Source organism: Canis aureus, chromosome 34 (genome assembly GCF_053574225.1).
Source record: "Canis aureus isolate CA01 chromosome 34, VMU_Caureus_v.1.0, whole genome shotgun sequence".
NCBI classification, from domain to species: domain Eukaryota; kingdom Metazoa; phylum Chordata; class Mammalia; order Carnivora; family Canidae; genus Canis; species Canis aureus.
In genome coordinates this window covers 21,980,001-22,003,502 of record NC_135644.1, presented here as the reverse complement: position 1 = coordinate 22,003,502, position 23,502 = coordinate 21,980,001, and the positions used below count along the sequence as shown (strand labels likewise).

Genomic DNA, 23,502 nt, shown 5'->3' with positions numbered 1-23,502 from the left:
TGCACTATTTCTGTCTTCTTTTCTCCTTTCTTCTTTACCACTTTACCTGTCCACCTATTTCACCTGTAGATGAACTCTTGGACTCTTTATTAACCTCTCTGTTTTGTTTTGTTTTTGTCTTTAATTCTGTTATGAGGTGTTTCCATATCTATAACTTGCATCAGAGGAGCTTTACTAACCTAACCAAAATTATCTCTAAAGCATAACCGTTCCAAGATATCAACAGTATCAGTGAATTAAACAAGTTTTATGGGATCAGGACAGAGTTATTAAATAACTACTTTAATCCACTGATTAAATACTGTAACTTACTAAGATTCTCAACTGTAGGAGAGGTGATATGCCATTAAATCATCCTTCTTTATTTATTAGGATTTGATTGTTACCATTTCTGATAACTTTCACCATCATCGTTATGTCTATAAGCCTATGCATTAAAGCCAGTCTCAGTTACCATGAAGAATCAGAAGAGTCAACCTAGTAACTCTGATAATGGGATATTATTCAGGCATAAGAAAGAAGAAAATCCTGTCTTTTGTGACAACATGGATGGACCTTGATGGCATTATGCTAAGTAAAATTAGAGAAAGACAAATACTGTATCTTATCACTTATATGTGGGATCTTGAAGCCAAACTCATAGAAACAGAGAGTAGAATGATGGTTGCAGGGTCTTGGGGATGGAGAAAATGGGGAAATGTTGGTCAAAAGGTACCGACTTCATATTGTAAGATGAATAAGGAGCTAATGGACAGAATAATGATTATGGTTAATAATATTGTATTATATACTTGGAAGTTGCTAAGAGATCTTAATGTTTTCACCAAAAAAAAAAAAAAAAAAAAAAAAAGGAGGAGGAGGAAGAAAAGGAAGGGGAGAAGAAGAAAGAAAGAGAAGACGAAGATGAAGACGAAGACGAAGAAGAAAGAAGAAAGGGGGAGGAGGAGGAAGAGAAATGGTAATTATGTTAGGTGATGGGAGTGTTAATTAACCCACAGTATGTGGTAATCGTTTCACAGTATATAAGTGTATCAAATCAATATGTTGTACACTTTAAATTCACACAGTGTTATGCACCAGTTATATCTCAATAAAGCTGGAAAACTAGTAACTTTGAAAAATTGAGATCAATGGCAGTTCAGTTGAGGAGGCTATTGTAGATCTTCAATGTGTAGTTTTGAAAGTATTTTAAAAGATAAGAATCTACTTTGGAGGTTTGACTCAATGTTTCATCTTTGGAGGTCACTGGAAAAGTAGCAAAAATTCTCTGAATTCGTCAGTAAAAATCATCTTTAATGGCATAGAGCAAAATTGCCAATTTTAAATTGTAATTTCATTTAAGCAAGCACATATTACATTTCTAATATATATATTGCTTGGTGTTATGCTAAGAATCAGGGAAAATTAAAGAGTGAATAAGACAATCCTGTCTTTCAAGATAATTTCAAGATTGCAGCAAAGTTAGACATATTGATAGCTATAATTCAAGGAAGAAAGAGGCACAATCAATGTGCATCAAAGTCAAAGGGGAAGAGCAATTAAATCTGACTAGGGCAATTAAGGAGTGCTTTATAAAGGAAATACTAAAGTTTATCTTTGAAGGTTGAATGAAAAACTAAATTGGAAAGAAGGAAAGGAGAAAATTGCAAGATGGAAGAAGTATAGCAAAGAATATGCACGATAAATTAAGATGTGAGGATGCAAGTAGTAAAGATCTGGATGATTAAGTTGAAGACACAGAGTTGTCTAACCCAGGGTTTAGGAAAACACTGCAACAATGGTTTTTAAAGATGAATTAGAAAAAGTAGATAAGGGATGCTTGGGTGACTCAGTTGGACATCTGACCCTTGGTTTCAGCTCGGGTCATGGGCTGAGGGTTGTGGGGTCAGCCCACATTGGCCTCTAGGCTCAGCCCAGAGTCTGCTTGGGATTCTCTCTTTCCTCCTTCCTCTGCCTTGCCCCACTCATATTCTTTCTTTCTCCTATAAGAAATAAAAATAAATAAAATTTTAGAAAAAGAGAAAAATCAATAGATAAGATTAGGGAATATTAATTAATACAAGAGGCTGGCTGTAAGCCAGGGAAATATCATAGAAAATGAAAAGAAACAGGTTTGAGCCATATTATTAACATTGAATTTACTTGACTGGATAGAGCTTAAAAGTTTAGAAAATTTCTAGCCTTAATGACTGAGTGGTTGTTTTACCATTACCAGGATAAGAAATACATAGAGGGAAAGTAGCATGCTTTTGGATGGAAGGGAGGTGATGAATTTATATGTTAAGTAACAGTGTTATAGAATAGTTATGTGAGAGTGCTAAACTGATACTCTGTTTATGCATGCACTTATTTATTCATGTATTCAGAATACACACAAAGACCCAATAACATTCTCCACAATAAGATAAAATCAGATATAATGCAATTGACTGTTAGGGCCTGTACCCTGGGGCTTCTTATCAGTAAGCTACCCAAGCTTATCTTGGTCCTTTCCTTAACCCAGCAGTAAGTGCTTATTTTATGAGATTGGACTTTTTAAACCTGTGTAGTGTCATTATGTGTTTTACTGTATTCACTGAGTACCTGTTATGTGCTAGACACGGTTCCAGGCAGTGAAGATAAAGAATGAACAAGATAGACACATGACTTATATTTATAGAACTTAATATTCTAGTGAGAGAAGTAGAGAATAAACAAAGTAATAAGGAATATAATCTCAGATAGTGGGGAAAAAAAGCAAAATAAGTGTATTACTTAAGATTTGATGGTTAGAGAAGAACCTCTGAGGATATAACATGAGACATGTTGACATGACATGATGACATAATCTTATAAAATTGAATGATACAGGAGAATCAGTAGAAGATCTGGAGCATAAACATTCTAAAAAGCAGTAAGAGTAAATATAAAGACCCTAATATAGTAACAAAGTTAGTATTTTCTAAGAAAAAATAAGAAGGCCAGTGTTAGGAAAGGAGTAGAGAGAGGTATACAGGAGTCAGCTGATATGGGGCATTCAGCCATGATAAGGAGTTTGGAGTTTTACTCTTAAGTTTAATGACATGTTTTTGAGCAAAACAGTAATAAGGATCTGATTTACATTTTCAAAAGACCATTCTGGTCCTATTTGGATAATAAAGTATACGAGGGCAAGAGCAGAACTATGGAGTCAAGTTGAGAGGTTACTGCAGTAGTCTAGGTGAATGATAATCATTATTTGAAATAGAATTGTAGTGGTTGAGGTAATAGGAAGTGTTCTGATTTGGGATGTATTTTAGACTGAAGAGTGACAAGATTTCATGATGGATTTGGTGTGAAGAAAGAAATAAAAAATGATTTTAGAATTTAGAACTCAGTGATGGGAAAATGTAACATTTATTACAATGGAGAAGACAGGAGAGGGAGACGCATAAGTAAGGGTAGGAGGACAAAACAGTGACTTCCATTTTGAAAATATTAATTTGAGATATTTGGTAGATACTTTAAGGGAATATGTTGAGCAGACAGTTGGGTATAAAAGTCTGATCCTTATTAGAAAGATTAGGGCTGGAAATAGTTGGAAATAATCAATATTATGCTGGATACCTTCTGTTTCTTCTCCACTTCCCCTTGATCTAGTCATGAGAGATGACAATGGATTAGGTCCTTCCACTGGGAAATCTTCACAATGAGGAAGAAGGAAAGAGTCGTTAAAGTATTTGTTACCTTCGCCTCTTCTCTAAGGTATTAAAATGGGCTGTCTGACTCCCTCAGCCAAATGCCATAGTTCTTGTCATGTGTCCCTCTTTACCCAGGTTTCTTTCTCCTGCTTCCTAGTCCACACCCCTCTCCCTACCCTTTTAGTCATAGGGTTGGTAACAGATCCCTTACTGTTTCTTATTCTGGTATATTACATTATCTTTTATGGTTTCCTCCCACCCTGCTCACACCTTTGTAAAAGTCCCTTCATTAAATCCTCCTCTGATTATCTTACTTTTAGTATGCCATGTGTTTTCTGCTGGGACAAAAAATAATACACCATTCCCCAGGCAACTTCCTTATGGTCTATTAAGACTGATAAAGTAATTGCTACTAGAAGTGGCTCTACAAACTGACTCTCAAATGGAATTCTGGGATTATGTTTTACATATTTGCGTAGTGCTTTGATAACTCTCTTTGGGATTGAGGGGTGAGGAATGGGACATGGGTAATCCAAAGGCATGCAGTGGCATTATGATTACTTAAATTATCACCAGTAGAGGGGTCAAGGTGTTGTGCAATGAGGTGGTTGTAGCACTTATCACTATGGCAACAGCAGTAATTATAAAGATGGTGACATCAACTGTCTTTTTTTGATAACTGTAAGGTAGTATACAAAAGGAAAAGCAGAAATTGAATACCAACTGAGATCACGTCTAGAAAAATCAAGTCCCAGCAGCTTTGACGGAGCCCCTCCTCTTCTTGATAAAATACAGCTGGGATCAAGCTTGTTCCTCGTGTATAATAGCTGAAGATTTGACCACCAATTACATGCATCAAGTCTTTTATACTGAGGTAAAAGAACTGGTGGGAAGAAGGCTCTCATGTGTCAGAATAGGGATATTTGGGCAGAAAAAAAGCAGAGCTGGGAACTTTGAATTCCTATATCTCTTTCCAGCAGAGGCAGCCTCTTGTTCAGTATTTGAGGGAACCAGCCTTTTAGTGAATGACTCTAGGGTATTATTTTCATTACCTGATGCTTAATCTTCCTAGGATCACCTTCTGACTCTCCCAAAAGCCTCCAGATTGGTAATGAGCATTAGACTTTAGTGTAGCCAGAAGGAGAAGACTGGGTTTAAGAGGAAGAAATATCCTAACAACGAAAGACTTACAGGATCTCACTGAGGTCTACTGATAGGAGTCTGGAGAATGTATATGAGAAGGATGAAAAATCTTTTCATCAAAGGATGAAAAAAATATAAGGCTGGATTAAGTTGACACGATTTTATTTATTCACTCAGGATTTGGGATTTAATGTATTGTGAGCACTTAAAAGTGGTTTTATAGTCGTTTAGGTTGGCTATTTGAAGCCTGGACTCAATCAGTTGTGGCCTACATTCAATAAGGTTGAATAACATAACTTCTCTGGTACAATATAGGGGAAAGAATTAAGTCTTGGGAAAATGGGAATACTGGAATGGGTTGATTATGTGTAACCCAATCAGCCAATCTTTATTTGAATTACCCAAGAGGGCCCCGAGAACATACTCCTTATCAAGACCTTAAGGAATCCATTGATAAGGAGGGGTGCCAGTATCCTTGAAAACTAAAGTAATGTTCTTTGGTGACTGTTTTCTCTAGGCCAGAGTTTATGGTAGGATATGGAATGATGGAATTGCATTTCGTGATGACAGTGGGAATAATAGGAAACCAGAGAATTAGAGGCCAGGTAGGAGTGCTAATTTATTATAAATGAAGTGGACAAAATTACCATAGTAAGACACAGAGATGGAGTAATAATCAGAATGTTTCGACCTTCGAGGGTTTTTGGCAGCAGCTAAGTGATCATGAAGTTTTTAGACACAATATAAAAGGGCATCCAACTAGGATGCTACTTGATATATATGAGGAGAAAAATCATAGTCCTGGTGAAGGTCTGGAGTCCTGGAGAAGGTCAGACCTTGCAAGGAATGACCTGGCAATAGGGTCACATGACTCTTCCTCCACATATGCCCCAGAGGTAACTGCAGCTATTTAATGATGATTGTGCCTGGAGCAGTGGTTCTTAAACTTAAGTATGCATCAGAATCACTTGGAGGGCTTTTAAAACATAGATGTCTAGGTCCTACTCTTTAATAACTTTGGGGTAGAGACACCAGAATGTATATTTCTAACAAGTTCCCAAGTGTGATGTTGATGCTGCTGGTTTAGGGATCACGCTTTGAGAACCACTGCATTGGAGAAGTAAGTAGATAAGACTTTAGCGATTAATACATATTTCCTCTTAAATAATTCTAATGCCTGGAGAACGGAAATAACCACTGAGGTCCACTGGTCAGAGTTGGGATCTGTGAAGATCTGGTATAAATGCTCTGTTATCAGATGGCTTAAGTCCATTTCAGAAAGTGTCCAGAGGGACTTCAGACCTTATTTCCCCCTACATGCCAAAAATTCATAGTGAAGATAGAAAAACTTCATGATAGAATTCACTGGTAGAAATAAGTTCTAATGCAGAATAGGGACAAAGTTAAAGCCCCTGGCACTGTCTTCCTTTGCCAAGGTAAAACAAAAGCAATACTTCATCAAAAAGGGGATGTGCCACCCAAATACTTAAACAATTACATTGATGGTGAATCTGACAATATCCCTGTTTTACTCACTTACTTGGGTGGCCAGTGCGAAAGTCGGGTCTTTGAGAATGAGGATAAGTTATCAGAAGCTTAATTAAGTGATAATGCCAATCATATCTGATGTTCCCAATGTAGTAGCTTCACCAGAGGAAATCAGTATGGCCCCTGATACCTGTTACTTAACAAATGCATTTTTTCCCTTTTCTCTGTTAGTAAACATAAACAGAAGCAGTTTCCTTCACAAGGCAGGGATATCAATATTCCTTTACTCTCTTGGCCCAACTTATGTCAGCTCATCTCTGTGTCACAAAATAGTCAGGAGAGAACTTGACTGCTCTGTTATTTCACAGAATAATATGAAATTGTTAAATGAGAAGAAGACACTTTAAATGTAAACGACATCTGATTGCTGCATACATTCTTCAGAAAAAAGAAAAATAGAAAAGAAAAAGAAAAGTAAGCAACATGTGTACCAAAGAGTCTGAGATAGATCTCATGAAAGTGCTGTCAGTTTAGTGAAGTTGCTAGCAGTCTAGTGGGTCTCCTGTCATGTCAGGAGATCCTCTTTAAAATGGAGCTGATTTGCTGCACTGCCCTTCACAATGAAAGGATCACAGTGCTTGGTGGGCCTTTTTGGATTTTTGGAGGAAACATTTGGGCATGCTACTGTGCTACTGTCATGTATTTAGAGAGTAACCTTAAAGTTCCAAGATTTAAGTGGGTCCTGTAGCAAGAAAAAGCTCTATGATTTGGCATTATGGCCTAACAAACCCAATGGCATTAGAAGTATCTGTGGCAGACGGACACATCCACTCCATTGTCTACTTTGTTCTGTACCCCAAGAGGCTAAACTACATGGACTGAATAGCAAGGTCATTTGCCTTCAATATGGAGCCTCTGGCAATTTCCAATAGGAGAAATAGTGTAGACCATAGAATTTTGGAGTAAGGCCATGCCCTCTCCTGCTAACAAACTAATCTCTGAAGAGATAAGCAGTCACTCACTTGCTATTGGACCTGGTAGAAACTGAGTACCTTACCAAAGGACTATGCAACCCTTTTGCTCATCTTTAATTAGTGTTACCTAATTCATAGGACCATAAAATTGAAAATGCACACAGCAACTCTATTATAAAATGAAAATGCCATAAATGATACCATGTATGTCTAGAGATAAACTGCAGAAGCAGATGGCTCGGATTCCTATCATATGGGCTTGACTTGCTTTGCCACCTTTTCCTTAACTCACACCTATGATCCTATGGAAGATTCCTTATGGCATGTTCCAACATAGGCCTCAGATGTAGCTACAAAAGTGAGAATGTAGCAACTGTTTTATGTAAATTAGCTGTATTTCATACCCCCTTACTATTTTATATGAATAGCACTCGTGATGGCTAATGTTTTAGATTTCAGGTTGGGAACATGACCCAACTGATATGAGCCTATTGATAACATGGAATCTGATGGGACTTAGTGTGTTGCATTCATTTCCTGTGGGCTGCTGTAACAAATTACCATAAACTGGGTGGCTTAAAACAACAGAAATTTATTCTCTCACAGTTTTCAAGTCTAGAACACCAAAATAAATAACACTGGGGCAAAATCAAGTGTTGACAAAGCTATATTTTCCTCAGAGCTCTGTAGTAGAATCTGTTCGTTACCTCTTCCAGCCCTTGTCACTCCCAGCTTTCCTGGGCTTGTGGCTGCATCATTCCAATCTCTGCTTTTGTCTTCATATCACTTCATATCACTTTCTCTTCTGCTCCTCAAATTTCCCCCATCAAATTTCCTTCTGCCCCTCTTTCTTATAGGAACACTTGTGGTGGCATTTGGAATTCACCCAGATAATCCAGAATAACATTCTTAACCACACTTGTAATGACTCTTTTTCTAAATAAGGTAACATTTACAGTTTCTAGGAATTAGGGCCTACTTCCTATTAATCTAGCCCACTACATTTCACTACTGTCTCAGGGCCACAAGTTTTGCAGCTGTTTAAGCACAATTATGTATGTTGAGATGCAAATGGTGTAGAATGTCCTAAATAACTTCCATCTGCTCCTCCACGTCCATTCTACCATTTTCCATAGCATTCTGTGCTCTAGGAAGCTAAACTGTATAGGCTATGTTACAAGCTCTTTTGCCCTTTGGCTTACACTTGAGTTCAGCCCAAATGGGGAACCTTGGTGAGAGATGGAAGGGAGAAAGGGGTATGAAGTCAAAGTATTTATTTTCCTATCTCTCTTATTTCCAACCCCTCACCAAAGAGGGTTTCTGCAACTCTCTACCAAAAGTTATAGGTCCTATTAGATGGCCCTCTCTATATAGTTCTTTTTTCTTGAGTTCCCTTTCAACACTTAATATTCTTCTTGCTCCCTCAGGCCTCAGGAAGGCTACAAAAGAGTGGTATGCCAGCAGATACTTAACAGCTGGGTCCCTAAAAACAATATGTATACATACTATAACAGATTTATAAGTGTGTAAGTTTGTTATAAATTTTCCAATATGAAGGATTCATAGAATATAATTTACAAATAAAAATAAAATATGCAGTATAATAAATTTCCTATAGCCAATTGATTTTCACAGAACGCTTTTGTTGATTTTTGCCAAACTCTTATGATTGACAAGTATAGATCCAACATGAATTTTGGTTGATGCTTTCATTTTTATTAGTGCTTACAATGAAAGTGAGACAAAAGGAACAGGTTTGGGAATTTGTAAATGATATAAATGACTTCTTAACTAAATTAGTAATAGTTTTTGACTACTAGAAGAGTATATTACCAGGTTTTAAAATTATTATTTATAATGTAATGGTCACAGACATCGAAACACTTTTAAGTATAATCTGCATTTTCTCGATCACTTTGTTAGGTCTATGCTAACTTCTGTGGTGTGAGTTCTCCATCCATGGCTGACTTTAAGCTACCAATGTGATATCATTGAATGTAAAGTTGAGAAGAGATCTGAAGCAGCCAATTATCTATTATTTCTGTCATACAGCTATAATAGACATAAATCTCTAGAAACATATGTGATAGAAAATTGTAGTAAAATAATTGAGAAAGAATGGATTTCAATATTTATTACTTTTACTTTTAGTATTTATTTAATCATAAATTTATATAGACTAATTTTTAATAATGGCTGCATTTGACAACTGGCTTGCAAATTGCCCAAAATATAATAGCCTATTCTCATAAGCCCTTTGGGTTGGTCCAGCACACCATTATAAAACAGAGTTCTGCTGTTCTTTATTGAAGGGTACTGTATTATCCCTTATGATATTCTGTATCTTGCTTACACTTTAAAAATAAATAGTTCCTTATTTAAACTCTCAACTTTATAGAAATAGATGATAATCCCAAGGAGTTAAAAGAAGAGAGATGATGCTCAAAACATTTGGAGATCAGGAAGAGAAGGAAGGAACAGTAAAAGAGACTGAGGAGTTTTAGCTTAAGAAGTAGAAAGAATGTAATGTCCAGGATAGAAAGAGAAAAAAATGTTTTAAGAAGGAAGCAATGATCAAATGCTTAGAGGTCGAGTAGAGGACTGATAACTAATCACTGACTTTGCCAAAATAGATATTGTGGGTAACTTTGATAAGTGAGCCTTCATTGGAGTTGTTGGGATAAAAATCTTATTATAGTGAGTTAACAATGAGAAGTGATTAAGTGATGACAGCAAATATAAAATGCTTTTATGATGAGTTTTGCTATTCAGAGGAGAGGCATAAAGGAGCTTTAACTTGAGGGATATGGAACTAGTCATTCACTTAACATGGAGGAAGACAAACATATGGGGACAAATACAAATAGGTTGGCGTATGTAGTTGTTGGAATATCATGTGGCTGTGTTCTCACTGCTTCTCTTTGCTCAAGTAAGTATTAAGCAATGTCATTAGTTGAAAGTAAAAGAAAGGAGTGTTTGAGGTTTTAGGAGTGAAGAGATGTGAAATAGTCTTCATTGTTTTTGAGTTTTTGTTGTAGGGAGAAAAAAAATTGAACAGGAAAATGTGGTAGGATTGCATGGATAATGTACAAAGAGCAAAACTGCATGCTCAGAGCCTTGCTCAGTACTTGGTACATATCAGGAGATTCATTTATTTGTTTACAAATGTTTTTCCAGTGTCTACTTTGTGCTGAGCACCCTTCTAGGCACTGCAGGTAAAAGCAAAAAAAAAAAAAAAAATAGAAGAAAGATCCCTGTCTGCTCTTTGATACATTAGAACAGGAGCTGGCCAACTTTTTCTGTACAGAGGCAGATATTATATATTTTAAGCTTTGTGAGCCAGGTGGTCTTTGTTGTAACTATTCAACTCTATCTTTGTAGTACAAAACAAACCATAGACAATACATAAGAGGATGCTATTGTAATAAAATCTTATAAAAACAAGGGGCAGATTGGATTTGGCCCACAGACCATTGTTTGCCATCCTCTATGTTAGAGGGTTTTCACTGCAATGAAGGCAGGAAAGCACAGAAGGGGGTAGGAAGTACTTAAGTTGAAGAATCTTTTTTTTTTTTTTTTTTAGAATTTTATTTTTAAATGCAATGAGCTGGTGAGGTCATGTTGAGAAGATATCATTTAAACCAAAGCTTAGAGAAGGTGAAGGACTAAACCATGTGGATGAGTGTTCTGAGAAGAGACAACAGTGTAAAAATTCTTGCAAGAGTGTACCTTGTGTTTATATATCAAGGTGGCTGAGCAGAATGAAAGAGAAGTAATATTAGATGAAATCAGGGATTTAACAGGGAAAAGGATAACTGAGGCTCTTACAGACTCCTGTTAAAGACTAAATTAAATGGAATATCATAAGAGGGTTTTGAGCAGGAACTGACATGATTTGAATTGCAGGATTTATTGAGATAAATGGGGGCAAGGTTAGAGTCAAAAATAATTTTTGAATGAATAAGTGAGTGAATGAACAAATGAATATGATTAAGGATACATTTCATAAAATTGAATATTTGAGATCGGAAATACCAACTGGGGGAGTCTGGAGGAAATCATAGAAGCTAGAGGCAAGTATAGAATGAAGGAAAAATTATGGCTAGAACATTAGGAATAACCAGACCAAGGGTTTACAGACAAAAAGGAATTAGTGAAGTTGGTAGAAAAGGAATAATGAGAAAGCACCGTGTTTTGGTATTTACTATATTTTTCATGTCCTTGGAGAGAGAAGTTCAATAGATGATGGACTAATCACATAATTTTTCTACAGAAGAAAACTTTACTTTGTTAATGAAAACAAACGAAAAAGATGGGAGGGTAACGTGAGTGGAAAGCTGTAGACCTCAGAGGAATTAACATTTTTCTACAGCTTGCATCATATGAGTAAGCCAATGAATTAATTTCATTATAATCATAATATCTAATTAAGTATTTTTATTAATTCATTAATGTTCATTGGCCATTCATATTTGCTAAAAATTCTGCCAGGAATTGATCTCTTCATTACAGTTCAACACATTTTGCTGGAGATCGGTAATGACAGTGATGTGCAATGCTATTTACCTATCTACAGGAAATTCTGGAAGATTCCAAAGAAATTAAGAGGTCAATATATCTGTGTAACTAATCAAAATAAAAAGGTTAAATGAAATATCACCGGCCTCTTATGTTTTTGTTGTATTTTATGTTTGAGCACCACAGTCTTTCCAGATATTAACCAAGGAGTTTGTAGGTAAAGGCAACAACAGTAACAAAAGCCAAAATGATATGATGAAGCAAAAAGAAAAGAGTAGAAGTGAAACAAAAAATCATATAATAATTATTAGAGTAGATGAAATGGAATTCAGGTCACATGCTATCTTAATTCTATTTACCTATTCATATTTTCTAGGAAGTGTCTTATTTATAAATATGCATATAAGAATTTATAATTTTTGTTAAGGTCTTAAACATGTGTTAGTGTTCTCTGATTTTAGACTTCTAAATATAGAAGTTTTCTGCTTATTAGCTTATTAGCTTATTAGCTGCTTATTAGGTGTCTGGAGGTATGCTGGCCCATGTGACCTGTTACTATAATTTACTTATAAAATTGGTAGTCCCAGGTTTCACATTTTTTTTTATTGTAACACATTTAAATCTTTGAACTATAATATTGAATAAACTCTGGAATGACTTTGAGCTCTGGATGTTGAGCTTGGTAACCTTGAACCTCCCATAAATTGGAGAAAACCTCTAAAAGAGCCAAAACAAAGCTCTTGACTTTCTAAATATAACGTTTGTTTGACTCCCTGACTTAATTGTGAACTCTGTTGTTTTTCCTTGACTGGTTTGCCACTATCATTTGAAGTTAACCTTTTTTCTACTCAGTTGAAAATCATGCTTCAATGGATTAAAAGACAAAATTGCATTTCTTCTAATTAAATCTTTAAAAGTCTTTAAGGTGTGTCTTGAAAAAACAAAAACATTTGTGTATGTTAATTCTCCTAAATTATGATCAAGGATAATGAATCCCTCCTTTACCTGTTTGTCCTTCCTTTTCAGTCTGTTTGACAATAAATTTACTATGTTGCTTAAATTCGGACTTTAATTCTTTAGTTTTATCTCATCAATCTTCATTTTTATATTTTAGTCTTTCAAATCTATTTTTCATTCTGTGAATATGGCTTTTAAAAATAAAAAAGTTACACATGCTTATTGTAACAAAATAGATCAATAGAGATTGTTTTAAATAAAACACAAAAGTTCTTTTGCACTTTGCCTAATCCCAACCACTTCCTAAAAGGAGTTTTTCTGGGGATCCCTGGGTGGCTCAGCGGTTTAGCGCCTGCCTTTGGCTCAGGGCACGATCCTGGAGTCACGGGATCGAGTCCGGCGTCGGGCTCCCGGCATGGAGCCTGCTTCTCCCTACTCCTGTGTCTCTGCCTCTCTCTCTCTCTCTCTCTCTCTCTCTCTCTATCATAAATAAATAAATAAATCTTTAATAAATAAATAAATAAAAGGAGTTTTTCTGAAGTTTGGTAGTGGAATGATGTCATGTTTCTAGCCTGTTTTCTCTACGTATAAACATACATTCAAGGGCACCGGAGTAACTCAGTCGGTTAAGTGTCTGCCTTTGGCTCAGGTCATGATCTCAGTGGGAAGACTACTTTTCCCTCTCTCTCTGCCCCTCCCTCTCACTCATGCTCTCTCTCTCTCTCTCTCTCTCTTTCTCTCAAATCTTTAAAAAAGCATACATTCACATTCATGCTCACGTGTGTTCTACAGCTTGTATTTTTTAATTATTGTGTATGGCAAAACTAAACACTATTATTGAGAATGAGTGAAATGTTGAGTGGGTGAATGGGTGGATAAATAATAAATATACATATATTTCATGAAATACTTGAGTATTTCAAAAATATAGCTACCATATACCATAACTTATTTTCTCCCCTTTTTTTGTAATAGTGATTTAGTAAAATGGTTTTTTAAACATTTAAAAAAATACTTAAAGCCCACATTAGAAATTAAGCAGACTAACAGGTGACAAATGATAATTTGTATTTTTCATTTTCAGGAATATTAGGTGTCTTTTGCTTAATATTTATAAGCCAATTAGATTCAAAGTATAAGTGAAAAAATACAGTATTAAGAGAGATACAGATGATTTCATTAAATCATGTTAGCATTTGTAGCATGCCATTTACTGCCTTGGTGTAAGTAGATTGCTCTCACGTTACATAATTTCAAGTACAGATCCAGTGACTTCCACTGCAGTACTTTCTATAAAGAAACATGGGAAAATGTGGACACTGTTACTATGCTTTTGCTACTTATGAACAAATTACAGTCATTTGGCTTATAACATACATGTAATATCTCTTCAGGATTTATTCTATGTATATCAAAACATTAATTTTGAAACAGTAAGGTTCTGTAAGTGCCTGTGAATTCATAATACACAGGATGCCTTGCAACAAATATATATTCAGTTCCGAACATTATTGGTGTTTCCAATTTCAATAACTATAATATTATCACCTTTGGACTTTTATGGCATCTTTCATCCGTGGATCTTAAAGGGCTTTACAAACATTAATTCGCACAACATTCTTGTGAGGTACAGAAATATCATTAACCCCGTATTACAGATGAGGAAACAAGCGCAGAAAGGTTAATAATACATGCACCACTTTCTACTTGTACGGTGCCTTTGATTCAGGGAACTCTAAGTACCCTGGAACCTTTATTATGCCAGTAGAGAACAGAACTAGCACAGAATTATAGATTAACTCCTGGCAGACTTTTACCAAATAATACGTAGTTTGAGAAATCACCCCCATAGTATAGATCAATAGATACTATTGAGTTACATTCAAATAGTTTTCAGTTTAATTGGGAATTGTGAATTCAGATTTATCCTTAACTTTCTCTTTAGTTTTTCTCTCTAGTTTTACTTTTCTCTCTAGGTATGATTAGGTAATTATGCAACATGGGCAACAGACTATATAAAACTGTGTTTTGCATTAAAAAAAATAGCACTTCAGAAGTAATTAACATACAATGACATGATACCGGGTTTGTAGCTGTATGCTTTCTACGCGTTAGTGGTTAGTCCTTTATATTAAAACCAGAAAATAAGCAATTTAAGCATCATCATGTATTTTTATAGTCTTCATCATCTTTGTTAAATTTGTTAACGTCTAAACCAGTTTTAATATCTTCCTACTATGTAGAGCTCAGTCTTCAATATTCACATATTTGCAGTAGGATTCCCTACGGTTACCAGACAAGGGGCCTAGATCTGAGTCACCCACAGCCAGAGTTTTCTCTATCACTGATTTCTTCGTAAAAACGCCAGCGCTCACGTTTCCAGTACATCTTCATACAACTTTCTTCTCATTCTTTTTACTATTGGAATTTACTGCGGGATCCTTTAGTATTATTCTTCTGCCTCCTTGCTTCCCCATCTGAGAAAGGTTGTTTATAGTTTTTGTGTCCTGAAGGACTCCAGGTCCTGTGCTAGGCACTGGGAACACAGTGGTATATGGGACAGGTGGGCTTAAAGGAGCTTATCATGTGGATGTGGAGACAGACATTAAAGAGGAAGTTGTAACTGTGTTAATTACATGACCATGCAAAATCTCTGTGGAAAAAAATGAAGTCTGTAAATGGTTAACCCACAGGCTGGCAGCACAGTATTTGCCTCACTTAAGAGAGAAGTGGAATTGTGAGACCCTTGTAGTGGTGATTCAAGGGAAAAGAAAATACCTTGATTACTTCATGACTGTCGACAGATTCTGAAAAGTGATCCTTGGCGTAGAGACCAGCAGGGTGGAGGAGCCGTGCTTAGTCATACAGGACAGGCTTAGGTTGACATATCTCAGAAGTACTTAAGATGGGCCTGGAGGGAAGCTAGGTGGGATGCTTGTGTCAAAATGTAGATGACTAAAATACCAGAAAGCTGGTACAGGAGAAGAAAATTATTTTTTTGCTTTTCTTTTCCTTTCAATATGCACGCATACTTGCAGAAAACCTCTCCTGGCCAGTACAGTTTCTTCTTCTTAGACTTACACACTGTCTTCCCTCATCATTGCTTTCTGGGAGTCTCCTCTCTGAATCTTTCCTTTATCTATTCCTTCTGCAGCCTGATCAGGCAATAAGGAGCTGGTGCTGAATGCTCCTGCCCTCCCCTCTTTCCCCTTTATATTAACTGACTTTCATCCCTCACAGGAGAAGGATTGCCACCGAAGGAGCAAAGAGTCTTCTAAAGACGTGGTTGTGGGTTCCAGAACAGTTTTGCTTCAGGCTACCACACTTTGCCTTAATTGTGCACAAGAGGACTTGGGATGATACGTAAGTACACATACGTTTGAAAGGAGCGTTGCTCACAATATACTTCATTGAGAGGTGGCAATAACATCTCTGTTGATATGCCCAGATTTTCACATAGGCGCAGAGATTTTTCAATGTTACACTTCATCTCAACAAATTAAGTAGAAAGCTGTATTTGTTTTTAGGGACGGCTCTTCGGTATTGGCCTGATATCATCAGTAGGCTGAACAGTTTCTAATGTGATTGAAGTTAAGCCTTGCTCTCCTTTACAGGATTTGATAAACATGTTAAGTAGGCCAAAGAAAGAGAGATTGATGAATAGGACGCAGGTCATGTAGCCAGAGAGAGATGGAATAGAAGCAGACTCAGTTTGTGTTGCGGTGCTCTGTAGAAATGGGACTCAATCCCAAAACAAGCTTAAACATGCCAACTTCAAAACCACACGGAGTTGGGTTCAGTCCCACTATAGCTACTCACGTATGTGTCCTAGTCCAAGCGACTTAAACTTTGAGCTTTGGTTTATTCATCCATAAAATAGGGTTAATATTACCTATTTGATATGACTATTTGGAGGCTTCAACTAGAGATGCAGTGTTATAAATAGTCCCCAAGGAAGTCATCATTTACTGGTTTTTATTTGTATGAAAACTATATAGCAGGGATACAGAAACAACTGTCATTCCCCTGGTCACACAGGGTTTCTAAATATGAATGAGATCAGTGCCAGTTTCTAATTCTTAATCCACTTTGCCAGCATAAAATAAATGTGCCCTAAATATTTATTACCAGTATATTGCATAGAGATGTATTTATTACCTGTATTTCTTTCCTGTATTTATTACCAATATATTGCATGAGATGTTTGCAGCTAATTCAGACTATTTATTGATGCAGCCTAAAGAATCCTGATATTCTGTATCTCAATCATCTTATGATCTAGCTTTCATCAAATGTAAATTACCTACCCAAGGTCACACAGCTAGTCAGTGCTAGAGTATAGAACAGAATATAGGTCTTATGACTTCTAATCTCAGCCCTTACCTACCAAATCACACAGCTTTTGAACACACTTAACAGGCTTATCATTTCCTAAGCTTGAGAAAAACCTCACTAATATTATTAGAACATTCCAGGTCTCCTTTTCCATATTCATTTATGTACACCGATCGGCTCATTCTTTTCAAATGCCAGGGATGTATTGCTCACTAGAGGAACTTCAGTACCCAGCAGTCTTTAATGTAAAAGGCAAACCTTTCCACTAATGAGCAGTTTGTCTAGTGTTCTTAACCTTATCAGCAGTTCTTCAAGTGATAAAGGCTTAACTATTATGCACCGAAAGGTGTTGATAATTCTCAATCTTCATGCAGAAAATGGCTATTTTGTCACTTCTTACAGACTCCTGTTAAACTTAGCACACTGCTTACAAATTACCTTTCCTGTTCTGCAAAGCAGTCAGCTGGAAGTATCGGTGGGCCGGCAGCAGGTGGAGCCTCCTCCTGACAGGACAAGAATGATACCTGCTGCTTAATAGAAATAGAACCATCTGCAGTTTAATGATGTAGACCTGTCCCAGGAAATGGACTGAGTTTAAAGACGAAGTAGAGCAAAGAACATTTTTTTTTTCTTTTTAATAGGGAAAATAAGATTGAGTATCAAGGACCATACAATTGGAATCGAAGGCTGGAGGTTTTATCAACTCAAACGTTAGTACATAGCACCTAGAATTATTTTATTCCCTTGCTTCTGGGAACCCCTAACCACGGTGAGCCCTGAAACGTGGGCTCACAGCTCAGAGGGCCTTGGTGAGCCCTGAAACGTGGGCTCACAGCTCAGAGGGCCTTTCTTCCTCAGGCTTCTGGAACTGAAGAATGCAGGACAACATTGTCTCCATGTTGCTGCAAGAGAAACAATAAAAGCTTGATCAGCTGAATGCTTAAATATGGCTGAATGTTTGATGAGATGAAGATGTAATTTTGTCTATGTTCCCTAAGGATCTGGATTAAATATGACTACAGGGCCTAATCAAATAGCTAGTCACTGAACAACGGTCCCAACTGCATTTTTCATTCTAGGCATGCCTTTCTTCCCCCTCCTCTCCTCCAAGTACATTACTTATTCACTGGTTTGTCAGCAGTGTGCATTATTAGCGCTTGAGAGATAAAACTTTAAGTGTTGCTCCCAATTAGCACAACAGTGACCACGCACCATGCTCTGTGCTTAATGCCTGCTCTCAGAGAGGAGCTGGTTTTGAAGGTCTGAGGTGGAGGAGAAAAAAAATGAAACAGCTTAAGCATTCATTTTGAGTGGAGAGACAGCTCCTATTAACATTTAACAGCATTTGTGCAACTTGGTGCGGAGGTTATGATGCAAATGAGAAGGAATTAAAAGTGGCCAGGGGTTTGTCATTGATGGATTGCAGTCTGGCGGTGTTCACACTTCTGCGGTGTCCATCAGAAGCGATTACTGTGTAATTAAACCTTATTTCTCTACTCTTCAGTGCATAATTACTTTGTGAATGTAACCATCATCTAAAAAAGCTACCAAAATGCTTTAGCATTTAGTCTAGCAGTCATTTCCCCAGCTTGTGTCAGATATAACCATCAGACAGTGCAAAAGAACTGTCACTTTTAATAAGAGGCAAAAAATTAAATGAAACAGTATGCTTATTACAGGAAAATTAGGCGTTCAAGTGGTAGAGTCCTTTTCTGCTATTTGCATAATTTATTCTTTTTTGTCCCTCACACCAGAAGCTTCAGGCAATTTTCTTCACATTTAAATAGATCGCACATTTAAGGCTACTTAAGGAAAATTATCACTTTGCATATTTTAATTGTTGTAAAGAAAGTGAATAGAAGAGGTCTGCAGCTTGGACTCTTGAGTCGGTCAGATGCTCAACTGTCTGATTCTGGAGCTCCCCACTGCTGCACTAGAGATAACCCTACAGTTCACAGCCATCCACTTGCATTTCATCAGCATGCAAATGCAGCTCCAAGCACTACAATAAGTGGATCTTTGATATTTACAAACTAGCCACTAATAACGAAAACGTAATTTGTTTGACATAACTTTAGATTTTCTTATCAGTGTGCTTTTTTTTTTCTTTTTAAGAGAAAAAAGCCCTGATAAGTCCTTTAGGTTTAGAAAAACTAAGAGACAATCCACTGAAACTGGATAATGTCCTACAGGTTCTAGAAGTATGATATGCTGCAAAATCCTGTCAGTTCCTTTATTTTAGGAAGGCAGTCAACACTTGAAGTTCTTTTGTTTAATTTGAACTCACCTTTAATGAAATGAAAAATTCAGGTAAAAATTACAGTAAGAACTCTTTTCCCCATAAGAATCCCATCAAGTCCATGGTGTTTCAAATGAATGATTCAGTTACCAAGGGAAGGATGTAATGTTTCAGTGTTTATGTTGTAATTCAAAAAAGATGAGATCAACAGCACAGGGCATTGCAGAGCAAATGCTATAAATAGGCTCATGCTTGTACAAACTGTTAATTATGGAACTGGTGAAAAAGTTAAAAGGAGATTCCAATGAAAACTTTGATCAAAACATACTTGGCTTATTTATCGTACTTAAGTGGGTTAAAAAAAATCTCAGTGGTATAATTTGCTTAGTTTTCATTACCAATTAAAAAAAAATTCCAAAGAGACAGAAAACTGAAGTCTTCATTTTGACAAGACAGCAATGCTTTAAAGTATATTAAGATGTGAATTTGATTAACTCAGCAACACTTTTGTTTAATTACAAACAATTATATGTTCCCTTTGGCTACTGGTCATTTTCATTTACAATGCCATTGTCCTCCTTAAGTGCAAATTCTTAACACTAATGAATGTCTGAGGGACTACAGTTAGCACACATTTGTAGACACTAAGCAAACATTTGTCTTTAAAAGTAAGTGAAGTAGGTCTTAGTTTACAAAAGCTATCAGTGTATGGCAAAGTAATATAAAACAATACGTTACAGAGACTACCAAAGGTTAGTATAAGATATTAACTGATAATTTAGAAAGAAACCTACTGTCATTTTGACCTGAGACAACTTTTAGTTTATAATCTTTGTTTTCTGAACTTTGAAATGTTATACGGCATCATTTAAAGAGTAATAAAAGGGTTTTTCTTTTATTACCTTCAAAACAATGTCTTAGAAATGTGTTCTTTTTGCTTATTGTTCTTACTTAAAATACTCAATGGAGAAAAATTAAGTAAATTCTGGGGAAAAAAAAAAAAAACTAGAAAAATTTTAAGAGATCTTCACAGTTCTCCAGAGGTCATGTGCAACTGGTCTTTCGTAGCTGCTTCTAGCATATTGGATAGAAACGAAAGAAGTTTTTTTTTTTTTTTTTCTGGCAGCATTCTTTGCATTACTGAGCATTTCGTTAAATCAATTGATAATTTCTCAGTTTGATTTTCTTCCTTTCCTCTTTTTTAATTTTTTTTTTTATTTTTTGGACATGAGCTTTAACTGTGTTCCTTTAACACCCATTTGAAAGAGGCTTCACACATTCTTTGACTCTGCTCACCATGTTCTCCAGACTCCTACCACTGTCAAAATGACCATAGCCAGAAACAAGTGACCTCACAACAGAGTTGACTGTATCAGAGAATCAAATGCAGGGATGCACATTTCTGAACATACTATCCTGTGTTTACCTTTTGATATGGAATTGCTTGTTGTGATTGGAAACTGGAGAATATCTCTATCCCAGATGAGTTTCTTGAAGGCAGAAATTATTATCTTCTTATGATATAACTTAGACCTTTAATAGTATTTCATAATGAAGGAGGGCCGGGTAATAGTTGAAGATGATGGGAGAAATTTGAAAGCGTATTTCTTCTAAGCAGTTGTCAAAGGTTCATTCATCTTTATAATATTCGTTTTAAAGTTTGCTTCCTTCTAGAAACAGGAAATAATGATAATACAGTAACTCATAGGTAGTGTGGTAGGGAATAATTGGCGAGTAAAGTCAACACCACCCTTATGGCATTCGCTAAATGCAAAGCGTTATCACAAATTTAACAACTATGACAATTTGCCTCAGCCCAATAGGTCAAAAGTGAAGTCCAGAAAGTTCTGGCACCCAATGTGGTATATTGTCACTCTAATTTTTAAGGACACTGTCATGGTTTTTGAACGGCTAATAGTCATCTGTATAGTTAATCACTCTGACATATGTATTAGGTCAGTTGGAACTTTAGATAGTGTAATGTAGTGGTGAAGAACAGAATCAATGTACTGAGTTAAAAGTCTCACTCCACTATTTACTATCTACTGCATGTTGGATAAACTGCTAAATTTGCTGTTTCGGTTTTGTCCTCTGCAAAAATAAACATCTGCCTCACAGGGCTGTAGAAAAGATACAGTGAGATAGATAAAGCGCTCAGCACTGTGCCAAGTCCATAGTACATGTCTGAAAATGGTAGTTGTCATTAGTATAACTATGACATGGTAAATTCACCTTTTTATATACATATCTCCAATAATGGAGGATTCACATTTTGCCTCATCTTAGCAAGAATGAAAATACTTTGAATTGTGAAAATCTTGAGTTTTTAAAATAATGTGAATCAAATTGATTATATATATATATATAACTGTTTATAGTAGAAAGATTCTTAAATATCTATGAATGCATCCTACTAATAATCCATATTTTCCAAGCATGAAATTTATAATTGATTTCATTGGACTCTTAAATAATTTCTTTTAAATCTAAGCATTGTGAGACATTGTAGTGGAAATAGTATTACCCACTTGTTTTTCTTTTCTCTAGTTTGTTAATTTTTATGACTTTTTTCCCCTAAGAATAATCAGCCTTTCATTCATTGAGACTATGAATTTATAAACAATAAAACCCTTAAAATTGTAGATTCCCAGCCAGAAACATGTATTTATTAGATTTGCCATTCCAAAAACCTAACACCCATCACTGACATTTAACAACTCTTTCATATTCTGTAGAGGAGAGAAACTAGCTTAGAAGACTTTCCATCAAACTGCACTTACCAAAGCATTTCAAAAGGGTATTTAATTTTGCCTACTACCACTCTTCTACTCCTTAGTGTTGTTCATTGTCACATAAGTGGTTTCGTTTGCATTGTTATTCTGAAATATTAAGCATATTTTTTAGTTTGTTTTTAGGGAAAATAAAGATATTAGACCAATTTTAAGATCAATAAATAAAACACCATTTACTCCATGATAAAGCCCATTTAGTCTATTTCTATCCTTTCTAACCATCCTCACTCTCTATCACCCCCACTCCCACCTCCTTCAAACTTCTTTAAAGTCCAGGACTTAATACCAGGAAGAGTAAAGTGTATATATATATATATATATAAAGTAGCAGTGATATGATGAATCCACCTCCCAGAATTGGTATGGATGACATACATATTGGGTCAACTGGATTTTAGACAGTATAAAATTAATTCATCCAATATATATAAGAATATTTTTACTTAATTGCGTGAATTCAATCCTTTAGGAGGCACTTATCTGATCATCCACCTGTGTTTATCAGAAAGGAAATTATGTTTTCTAAAAATAAAGGAAATGTGTAGATATGCATCCTCCCAAGTTTACAAGCCACCTAGAGAATAGGTCATTGAAACTCTATGGCTTTGGTTGGAATGCAACCAGCACCAAGTGGTAATGTGAACGTCACTGTTAGGAAGAGGTTAGATAATCTTTCCATCTCAGTGGTCAGGAAAAACAATTTTATCATTTTAGCCGTTGACTTGAGGATCACTTACTTAAAATTAAAACTTAACTACTAAAGTATTGATTTATTAATAATCCAGACAACTTTTTAATGCAAGCTTTATTTTTTTTAGAGCAGTTTAAGGTTCCCAGCAAAACTGAGAGGAAATTACAGAGTTTCCATATATCCTGGCTTAATTTTAGGTCATTTAACTAGCATACACAAGGGTCTTAGAATATATTGTAGACTTAGGTTACCTTATAGTTGGTAGAAATTTTCTAAGGCTCACAATCACCGCTGAATTAATCATGTGTCTTTATTATTTACTCTTTACAGAACTGAGAGATGAAATGCATTTATAGTGAACTGAGTGAATATTTGGTTACCTAATATGATTTGTATTTAAATGAAGTCTTCTGGCATTATTTGGGATAATTTGGCTAAACATCAGGTGATATGATAATTAGGTATTTAATATAACGTGAATGTAGATGTCATTATGGTATTTTATTGGTTGTGTTATATTTTCATAAATTTTTTAATTGCAGATATTCACAAAAAATGGACTGAAATTGAAGAAAGGGTGAGGGTACAAGGGATGATCTAAATCATGTACGTATGTATTATCTTTTTATCACCTCGATGACTTTTATTTATTTTTATGACGTTGATTAAAGATCCTGGTTTCAAATTCAGTTGCACAGCATTTGGT

General features: G+C 35.8%; 1 protein-coding gene and 1 long non-coding RNA gene across 10 annotated transcripts in view; one reads left to right on the top strand and one right to left on the bottom strand.

Moving 5' to 3' along the window:
• Window positions 1-23,502, top strand: part of LOC144304838 (uncharacterized) — a 41,769-nt gene that overhangs the window by 14,063 nt on the left and 4,204 nt on the right. For 4 of the 7 annotated variants that reach the window (XR_013371821.1, XR_013371822.1, XR_013371823.1 and 1 more), the window contains 2 exons: window positions 15,980-16,102; window positions 23,339-23,402. This is a non-coding gene — a long non-coding RNA (uncharacterized LOC144304838). Of the gene's footprint in view, window positions 1-851; window positions 959-3,618; window positions 3,724-4,345; window positions 4,534-15,979; window positions 16,103-23,338; window positions 23,403-23,502 lie in introns of all 7 variants that reach the window. The other 3 variants (XR_013371824.1, XR_013371827.1, XR_013371825.1) reach the window with 2 other exon arrangements.
• The window catches only part of FIGN (fidgetin, microtubule severing factor), a 145,380-nt gene continuing 135,706 nt past the window's right edge, over window positions 13,829-23,502 (bottom strand). For 2 of the 3 annotated variants that reach the window (XR_013371820.1, XR_013371818.1), the window contains 3 exons: window positions 22,094-22,192; window positions 20,740-20,983; window positions 13,829-17,976 (listed from right to left, as the gene is read on the bottom strand). The gene's annotated coding sequence lies outside the window, so the exon portion shown is untranslated. The remainder of the gene's footprint in view (window positions 17,977-20,739; window positions 20,984-22,093; window positions 22,193-23,502) is intronic. The other variant, XR_013371819.1, reaches the window with a different exon arrangement.